Source organism: Nycticebus coucang, chromosome 3 (genome assembly GCF_027406575.1).
Source record: "Nycticebus coucang isolate mNycCou1 chromosome 3, mNycCou1.pri, whole genome shotgun sequence".
Taxonomy (NCBI): domain Eukaryota; kingdom Metazoa; phylum Chordata; class Mammalia; order Primates; family Lorisidae; genus Nycticebus; species Nycticebus coucang.
The window spans coordinates 118,106,989-118,117,734 of NC_069782.1; the positions used below are offsets into that span (position 1 = coordinate 118,106,989).

Genomic DNA, 10,746 nt, shown 5'->3' on the forward strand with positions numbered 1-10,746 from the left:
ACTCTGCCTCAAAAATAAAAAATAAAAAAATAAATTGAACAAGCAAATTATTTGGTAAGACATGCTAATCCTCCTCTCTTAAACACTACAAACATTTTACACACTACATATAATACTAGTTAGTCACACGTTTTTTCTGAACTTAACACAAACATATCAAACTTTCCCAGAAATGAAAGACCCACTGCACAGCCATAAACAAATGAAGACGATCCCCAAACAGTTGATACTCTTTAGTGGTCAGAGATTAGGGGCCAGAGGCTAAGGCCTGTGCCCATACATAATTAGGGGAATTCTTCCTACTCCATTGATAAATATACTGTTATTATTATAATTATTACAACAAAGTCTGCACACTCAACTATGCAGTTGGCATTGAGTTCACCCTCCCTGGAATTTGAGAATTAGCTAGCTTGTCTGTTGGAGTAGACAGAAGACTGCAATACCTACTAAGATTGCAGCTGACTTCCTCTTTGGCTTGGTTTGATTTTGAATTTCTTTATTCTCTTAAGACATTTAAGTGTCTTCCTATTGACTAAGACAAACATTAATGTTATTTCTACTAGGTACCTCACTCTCTTACGTAAATCTTTTGTAACCCCTGGTAGCCTCTTTCATAACCTCTTTTAACTAATTTGTATGGCTAGAACTCTTCACTCTCACTGCTTCTTTGCTAAGGGTGCTGTCAGCTTTCTTCTCCCTGACAGAACTCTAAGACTCTCATCGTTTTCTATCAGGACCAGAACTCTTCTAACTGGATTCTATGCTCTGGCATCTGGTTCGGAAAGAAGATACTCATTATAATTGTAAATAGTGAAGGGTTGACTAAAAATATACCTATACAAAAAGCAATTGACTCATTACAAATTGGTAAAACCCTTGCACTTAATGCTAGGCCACTGGACCTCAATCAAGGGAGATCTTGGTAGACTGCCAGATTCAGTAAATTAAAAGACCAGATGTTCAGTGAGATTTGAATTTCAGATAAATTTCTAAAATACTGCATTGGACCTACTTGTACTAAAAAATTTTTGTCATCTGAAATTGTTGTTTAACTGAAAACTAAAGACATAGCATGTCTCGAGTCTTTTTTTTTTTTTTTTTTTTTTTTTTTTTGCAGTTTTTGGCTGGGGCCGGATTTGAACCTGCCACCTCTGGTATATGGGGCCAGCACCCTACTCATTTGAGCCACAGGCACCACCCTCTGGAGTCATTTTTGTTTGTTTGTTTGGCCAGGGCTGGGTTTGAACCCACCACCTCTGGCATATGGAACCCACCCCTTTGAGCCACAGGCACTGCCCATCTTGAGTCATTTTTGATGGTTACACTAGGAGCCGAATCATGCTACTGGCATGGGGTGGGAAGAAGCTGGGAACGCAGCTAAATTCTAAGAGTGCACAGAACAGCCTCTCATGGCAAAGAATTATCCAACCCAAAATAGTGTTGTGAAAGGGCAGCCTTGGAAAATATCTAATCCCATAATTTCCCCAGTAGCAGTTAAAGATCAGTCCTATGAGTTCTCATGCTAACAGGTACCCCTGAGGTAGTTCTCTTTTGCACAACTTCTGAAAAGAGCTGGGCAGGCAGAAAAGAAATGTAAATCTTTCTCTTTTAAAATTGCTTTTGAGAACCTGCTTTTTGCAGAGTTCCTGAGGGAGTAGCAGGGGTCCCTGCCCAAAGCTGCATCTTGAGGCCAGAGAGGGCAGAGTCACATCTCCAGTGATGATGCCTGTCTCCAAGGCAAGGCAGGGAAGCCAAGTCTTGTACTTGGACATCCTGCCACCATTTCTGTTATCAGCCTGCCACTTAGAAGAAGAGAGAGAAAGCAGATAGAGAAGTTTCTCAGCTGGACCCCCTTCCATTACAACTCCCTCTTAAAAGGCCCGAGTGGCTGGGTTTTTCTTCCTTTTCTATCTTCAGTGCTGGTCCTTTGTCCACATAGGAAACAGTAAATAAATTTCTTCCTTCTACTCTAACCTTTGTTTAGAGAAATCTTTCTCTAAACCCATGTGCACTAGCTTCCACCCTAACATTTTCATCTAAGCAACAAGGAGAATTAAAAGTGAAGGAAAAGAACTTGATAAATTATAGTGTTAGAATGAAATCTGGTGAAATACTGTCAGAATGAGGTCTGACAAGGAGATAAATTTTTTTTTTAAGTGTTTAGGATTCTCTCTGTCGAATTGAGCTTTAAACATAGGTAAGGAAAGAGAAGTTCCAGAAAACAACTTTCACACATAAATGTCTTCTCTTAAGAGATAATGTTTGGGGCGGCGCCTGTGGCTCAGTGAGTAGGGCGCCGGCCCCATATGCTGAGGGTGGCGGGTTCAAACCCGGCCCCGGCCAAACTGCAACAACAACAAAAAAAAAAAAATAGCCGGGCGTTGTGGCGGGCGCCTGTAGTCCCAGCTACTCGGGAGGCTGAGGCAAGAGAATCGCGTAAGCCCAAGAGTTAGAGGTTGCTGTGAGCCGTGTGACGCCACGGCACTCTACCAAGGGCGGTACAGTGAGACTCTGTCTCTAAAAAAAAAAAAGAAATAATGTTTGAGTCAGACACTGAGGCCTTAAAATTAGATCTCTTTGATCTTGGCTGTACATGTGGACAATCTCAGCTGACCAGCATCTGGCTTCTGGTAAGAAAAGCCGTTATCTCAAAGACTTTCCCTCATGAGGGGTTCATTATTCACATAACAAGGGAGTGTGGTCCACAGAAACCCAAAGCTTTACCCTGAAATCTTGACCTTCCAACATTGTCCAATGTTGTCCAACAGTGGCTCCCACTGGAAGGATTTAAGTAAAGGAGAATTGTGATCAGAATTTATTTATATAATGAAGCTCTCTCTGGCTGTTCTATGGAGAGTGGATTTGAGGCAGGCAAGCGACATAATGAGCAGGACCACTCAGGCGTCTACTACATTGGGTCAACTGAGGGATGATGGTAAACTGAGGCAAGAGAGCACCCAATGGGGATAGAGAGAAGAAGGTGAACTCTAGGGTTTAGGAGGCAGAAATAACAGATTCTGCTGACTATGAGTTATTAGGCTATTATCTCCTAGAGTCAAACACGCTTTCTTGTATTTGGTTTTGCAATGCCAGCACTCTGTAAGCTATATATTTTTTCCCGTTGGTCTGTGGAGACACAAGTGACTCCATCTTGGATGCTGATCTGCCATGTTGACCTCTGATTAACCTCCATCTCATAAATGCCTCCTGATTCCTACTTTATTTACAATCCTTGGCAAAGGAACATGGTCTCACTATAAAGCCTGCGTTTAGAGCAGAACAACCATGATGTTATCGCACAAATTATAGGCCATGACACACATCACATTCTTGGCTGCTCTGAAGATTGCCTTTAATTGTCTCTGTAGAGTACACACCACCTCTCCCTGTGGTATATAAGCCCTGGGTCTGGGGAGGAACAGCATGAAGATTTACTTGCCGTGCTGCTGCCAAGACTAAGTTTCTGTCTGTAAGATCCCCAATAAACCAGCTTTTTCCAGGAAACTGGATTTGTCTGACTTGCTCTTTGTTTTCTTGGTTTCATCCATGCTTGGGGATCACCTTGCATATACGGCCCTTTCACCAAGCTTGGTCTCTTCTAAGAGAGAGTGCTCAGGGAAGATTACAAGGCTAAGGAGGAAGAAAGAGACCTGCCCATTCTACATGACTGCGATCCTATCAACATCATCCCAGCAATATAGTTCATCTGAGAAACAGCAGTAGGTATAAACTTTGTTTTCCATATTCCCAGAATCAGCCTACTCAGACCTTTCAGAGGTACCAGCACTATTTCTTTCCTGCAACCCAACTTCATGCAACTCCTTTCTTGAGATTCTGAGGTACCAGCAGCTGCCAGGAAATGGCCCCTCCTTAAGGCCTGGGTCTCAGAATTTCAATTTCCTTCTGCCAAGTTTCCTAAATTCTAGCAATCCTAATCTCGCCCTTTGTGCCCTTGGCCCAGCAGGTGTTACCCCTGCAACTCTGTCTCTGCATTGCCTTAGTATTCTCTCTTTACTTGCCAGTCCTCCAACACCTACCCAAGAAATTCCCTACATTGAATTCTTTCAGGTTAGATAACTGGTTGGTAGGCCGGGTGACTGTAACTCAGTGGTTAGGGCGCTGGCCATGTACACCAGGGCTGGCAGGTTCAAACCCGGCCTGGGTCTGCTAAACAACGACAGCTACAACAAAAAAATAGCCGGGTGTTGTGGCGGGAGCCTGTCCTAGCTACTTGGGAGGTCGAAGCAAGAAAATTACTTAAACCCAAGAGTTTGAGGTTGCTGTGAGCTGTGACTCCATGGCATTCTACCAAGGGCAGCATAGTGAGACACTGTCTAAATAAATAAATAAATAAATAAATGATTTTTTTTTTTTAGACAGAGTCTCATTATGTTGCCTTCAGTAGAGTATGGTGGCATCACAGCTCACATCAACCTCAAGCTCTTAGACTCAAGTGATTATCTTGTCTCAGCCTCCCATGTAGCTGGGACTACAGGCACCTACCACAATGCCCAGGTAGTTTTTTTGTTTTGTTTTGTTTAAGAGACAGAGTCTCACTCTTGCTCAGGCTGATCTCCAACTCCTGAACTCCTGAACCAAGTAATCCACCTGGCGTGGCCTCCCCAAGCGCTAAGATTTCTGGTGTGAGCTATCACGCCTGGCCCTGGTGTTGTTTTCTTTACTGGAGCCTGACTGATAATAGAACTCTGGAAATGTTTACAAGCTAAAAATAGCAGAAATTTTCCATCTGGTATAATACATAGGAAATGGAGAATAAGAATGATATTGACGGGGGGGCGGCACCTGTGGCTCAGTCGGTAGGGCGCCGGCCCCATATACCGAGGGTGGCAGGTTCAAACCTGGCCCCGGCCAAACTGCAACCAAAAAATAGCTGGGCGTTGTGGCGGGTGCCTGTAGTCCCAGCTACTCGGGAGGCTGAGCCAAGAGAATCACTTAAGCCCAGGAGTTGGAGGTTGCTGTGAGCTGTGTGAGGCCACGGCACTCTACCGAGGGCCATAAAGTGAGACTCTGTCTCTACAAAAAAAAAAAAAAAGAAGAATGATATTGATGGGGGTCAGAAAACGGCATCCCCAAACGAAGACTTTAGATGCAAAAATTTTTCTCTGACCTTCCCTTGTCTCCCACCTCTGAGTCCTGGTACTCTCCCATGGCTAGCCATGGGAACTAGAATCCCACCCTCCCAAGGCAGGTCGTACAAGTCATAACCCTTTTTCCCAAAAGCCAGTCACAAAACCAAAAATTATTCTATGTAAAAACTGGCTATAAAAAAACTGTACAACCTACCATATTTGACTTGCAGGACCCCCATTCCAGAGAGGGCCTTCCCCACACCCAAAATGAAGAAATGCAAGCTCAGAGAAGCCGGGAAGAATCCAGGCCTTGCTGGTTTTCCCAGTCTGTTAGCACTAGAACAGACCCTTTTTGTCCAATCATATTTCTGCATGCTTACTCATATTTTGTTGAACTTAAGCGTAGAAATGGACAATTTTCCCTGTATCTTTGAGTTTTTGTTCTGAAGACTTCCATTTACATATACACATTAAAATAAATTTGACCTTTGTTCCTCCTATTAATCAATTGGCCTCATGTAAGTATTTTTTTTTTTTTTTTTTTGAGACAGAGTCTCACTATGTCACACTGGGTAGAGTGCAGTAGCGTCACAGCTCACAGCAACCTCAAACTCCTGGGCTTAAGTGAGTCTCTTGCCTCAGCCTCCTGAGTAGCTGGGACTACAGGCACCCGCCACAACATCTGGCTCACGTTAGTATTCTTTTAAAGAACCTTTATGAGGCCAAGGAGCTTTGCTCCCTGCACTATGCATGCGTCTTGCTTGGGAAATTTTGTAGATTTTGATATGTTTCACAGTAATGCAAAACATTAGAAAAGCAAGATTAGAGAAAGATCAGTGCAGGTTTGCAGAAATTTTGTTTAAGGGACATATTTGTACTACAGTAAGTGTAGATTCCAAAAGAAAGCTTGTTACATGGTTCTGAAATTTTAAAGTGTTGCATGAGAGATTAAGATTTTTAGGATCATTAGCATATAGATTAATAATCCTCAGTATAAGAAATGGAATAATTTAAATATCTTGTTAAAGTTATTTTTTTCTCTACAATCTATAAGTCCTTAGTTGTACAGGGTTATATTTCCCCTTCAAATTATACAAGCACTTTTCTTTTCATTTTACCCTGTCTAATGTCGACAATTGCTATCTAGTTAAATAAGGACTTTTGCTAATCAGAATGTTTATATTTGAATTTTATGCATTGAACCCCTGCCATCCCTTTCTACTCTCTTGCTTCTGAAAGCTTGTTATTTCGTTCATTAACTTAAAATTAAGTACAAGATTCAGCGGCCAAGTTATAATAACAATTGCTTTGTACTAATATATAGTCTTTAAAAAAAATCTTTACTGTTTTATTTCAGGTTAATATGAGGATATTAAAAAACAAATTACAATATTTGAATTTGTTAGGTATAGTCCCTCTTATAGTTATGTCCTACACCCAAAAGGGTTCCATACACCCCTATATTGTCCCCATTCAGTGGGAACACCCCAAACCTTCTCCTCTTTCCTCCTTCCATCATTCCCCCTCCCTCAACTTGAATTGAAATTAGTTTTTCTCCTATGTGGGCATGAATTAGATTGTCTAGTGGCTTCATACTAGTATTGAGTACATTGGATATTTGCTTTTCCATTCTTGTGATACTTTACTAAGAAGAATGTGTTTCAACTCCATCCAGGTTAATATAAAAGATGTGAAGTCATTATCTTTTTATGGCTGAATAGTATTCCATGGTATGCTTATATCATAGTTTGTTAATTTATTCCTGAATTGATGGGAATTTAGTTTTTTCCACATCTTGGCAATTGTAAATTGAGCTGCGATAAACAATTTAGTACATATGTCCTTATGATAAAATGATTTTTTTCTTCTGGGGGATGCCTAGTAGTGGGGTTGTGGGATCAAATGGGAGATGTACTTTGAGTTCATTAAGTATTCTCCATACTTCTTTCCAAAGAGGCTATATTAGTATGTAGTCCCACCAACAATGTAAAAGTATTCCCTTAAGTGACCTTAACTTTGCTGAATTTACAAAGATAAGCAAAACTTGGGCTATTACTCTTAAATGTCTGTGTTAGAGAAAAACAAAACTTAAGGTTAACCAATCAGAAGTTGCCAGTTAATTTTTTTTTAACAGCATAGACCAAATAAACTAATATATAACTGTGACAAATCAAATATTTTCTTTGCTTTACTTCCTTGGTCATCTTATAAAAGACTCTTAAAAGATGTAAAGACTTTGAGAGGTAAACTGAGGCATGATAAAATTTTGAGTTTATTTGAGCAAACAGCACGATACAATTTTGAGTTTATTCCCCTTGGTGGGAATGCAAGGAATGGGCTTTTATAAGGTGATGCTGGGTAAACTGGCTGGCAACCTGTAGAAGATTGAAACTGGACCCACACCTTTCACCATTAACTAAGATAGACTCTAACTGGATAAAAGATTTAAACTTACGACATGAAACTATAAAAATACTTGAAGAAAGTGCAGGGAAAAACTCTTGAAGGAATCGGCCTGGGTGAATAATTTATGAGGAGGACTCCCCAGGCAATTGATGCAGTATCAAAAATACACTACTGGGACCTGATCAAACTAAAGTGCTTCTGCACAGCCAAGAACATAGTAAGTGAAGCAAGCAGACAGCCCTCAGAATGGGAGAAAATATTTGCAGGTTATACCTCCAATAAAGGTTTAATAACCAGAATCCGCAGAGAACTCAAACGTATTAGCAAGAAAAGAACAAGCCGGCGTGTCCTTGGACTTAAGAGAGCAGGACGTCCGGCTTCCAGCTTGGAACTTTAGTACTGTCAGCAACCAAAGAGAGAGTTAAATATGGGTGATATTGAGAAAGGCAAGCAGATTTTTGTTCAGAAGTGTGCCCAGTGCCACACTGGGAAAAAGGAGGAAAGGAGGAAAAAGGAGGCAAGCACAAGACTGGGCCAAATCTCCATGGTCTCTTTGGGAGGAAGACAGGTCAGGCTGCTGGCTTCTCTTACACAGACGCCAATAAGAACAAAGGCATAACCTGGGGAGAGGATACACTGATTGAGTATTTGGAGAATCCCAAGAAGTACGTCCCTGGAACAAAAATGATCTTTGCTGGCATTAAGAAGAAGGGAGAGGGGCGGCGCCTGTGGCTCAGTGAGTAGGGCGCCGGCCCCATATGCCGAGGGTGGCGGGTTCAAACCCAGCCCCGGCCAACCTGCAACAAAAAAATAGCCGGGCGTTGTGGCGGGCGCCTGTAGTCCCAGCTGCTCGGGAGGCTGAGGCAAGAGAATCGCATAAGCCCAAGAGTTAGAGGTTGCTGTGAGCCATGTGACGCCATGGCACTCTACCGAGGGTGGTACAGTGAGACTCTGTCTCTACAAAAAAAAAAAAAAAAAAAGAAGGGAGAAAGGGCAGACTTGATAGCTTATCTCAAAAAAGCTACTAATGAGTAACAGTTGGCCATTGCCTTATTTATTACAAAAGAGAAATATCTCACGGCTTTTTTTATGTGTACCATAATTTGATTGGTCTCATTTACCAGAATTCAGATCATGAATGAGTGACAGAATATTTTTGTTGGACAGTCCCGGTTTAAGTAAGACTGGCTTGTGATTAAATGAGTGTGATCGGTTTTTTGGATTTTGATAGTGATTCCAGTCATCACAAGCTCAATGATATTGGGCATTTATCTGGCCTTCAGATTTCTGAACATCAGTTTCAGCATCTAAAAACTGGAAGAACAGTGATCGAAATTAAATGAGCTAATGATTTAAAGTAACTAGATCATGAAGAGTATGGGGAAAATATCTGCAAAGATGGTGACCAACAATTCCTCTATTCCCATGCCTGTAGGCCATGCTTGCCATCAGTATGAGCTAGCCTTGGGATTGGCTTTGGCCAGCAAAACATACCAAAAAGGAGGGTATCCCAGTTCTGCACCTAAGTCTCAAGTGGCATGCTAGCTTCTTTTTCACCTTCTTTTGAGATCCATCTTCCAGGGAAAGAAACACACATTAGACTCCCAAATGATGAGAGGCCACTAGCTTTCCCCGCCTTCCAACTTTTCCCATATAACCAGACTATAAGAATGTAGGGGTATGATTATGGTGCATGTATTCAAAGTTTCTCCACAGATAGAATTTCCCCTGGAAATAGAGGGAGAAGCCAACATAATAAAGTGCACTTAATAATGAAACCTCTCTGAACTCAAAATCCTAAGCCTAGTTACCCACCAGGCTTCAATGGGTAACTCACTCACCCTGAATGTTCCTTCTAGCTCTTAATTCCACTTTTTCTTTTTTTGGGGGGGGTTATTCATATGTTGCAGTCAGGATATTAAATGCCGATTCAGATGGCTTGGTTGAATGACTGCCAGGGACGCATTTGTCTCAACACATTTAGAGATCCAGAGAACCCAGGAAAACATCTGGGCTCCCCTTTTAATGACTCTCATTTCCTTCTGGTCTCCATTCGACAGATTGTCTCTTAGTGAAGTCTCATCAATTATTGTAAAGCCTGAACGGAGTACTTTGCTTTCTAATAGTACAGCATAAGGATGATGAACACATGGTCTGGACTCAAGAGTTGAGTCCATTTGCTGTGGAACCTCAGAGGTATTATTCTCATTTATTAATTTAGTCAATAAATAGGTACTGAGTAACTACTATGTGTGAGGCACTATTTTAAATACTCAGAAAACAGTAGCAAATAAAGACTGACAATGTCTCTGGTCTCTTATAACTTATAGACTATGCTTCCGTTTCTACACTATTAAAATAAATATTTTAATGGTGCACAGTTCAGCAGATGGCTTGCAGGTTGAATAACATATTGTGTATATGTGTAACTTAGCACACCGTAAAAACACAACACATGTTACTATTATGTATAATAGTATGCAGTCAGGTCTATTCAGAAACATAGCAAAGGAACTTATGACATTTTAATATCTGTATATCTTATATATTTTGAGATATATTTTATGAAGAAAAAATGAAAAGTAACCGTTTCAGTAGAAAAATATTAAACATAGAATGCAACATTTTTATATTTCATGTTTAAAATATTAAATAGACAACAGAAATGGTAGCAAACATTTTCTTATTTACCTGTGGGAATTCTATGTCTCTGGGGAGAAAATAATGAAAAGTACTGTTTTCTGACTCTAATTACTGATATTTTAATGTATGTTTCAGAAACTGTAGGAGAAAAAAATATGCAAAGATATACCCTGGGGAAATTTATCATATGGCCAATTTAGTGAGTTGGATTTCCCATAACCATCTGAACCTGGTTTTAACTTAATTTTGACTCCTAGATTATAATGCTGACTCTAAGGGCATCATACTCAGGAATTTCGGCAGTGATTCAGGAAGGAACAAAGAATGAGAAAAGGACAGTCTCTCAGTGAGGCAGTGACGTAGCTGCTACTAAAACATATGAACCCTTCCTAATGTGCATTCAGCCCTCTGAGTTAACCAAAGAATCTGATGACCCAAGATGGAAGAAGCCATATATCTTCAGAGGTTTGATGGCCTCCAAAGCTTAACCCAGTGCAGAGATGTGAGCATAAATTGCTATACAAACTTGAGAAAACTGTTTGGAAGTATCAACTAAAAATCTACACATAACCACAACCACATATATTTTGGTTGAATATATCCA

At 40.7% G+C, this 10,746-nt stretch overlaps 1 pseudogene; it reads left to right on the forward strand.

Moving 5' to 3' along the window:
* The first annotated feature begins 7,926 nt into the window (after positions 1–7,926).
* LOC128581720 (cytochrome c, somatic-like) lies at positions 7,927–8,534 on the forward strand (annotated as a pseudogene).
* The last annotated feature ends 2,212 nt before the right edge of the window (positions 8,535–10,746 follow it).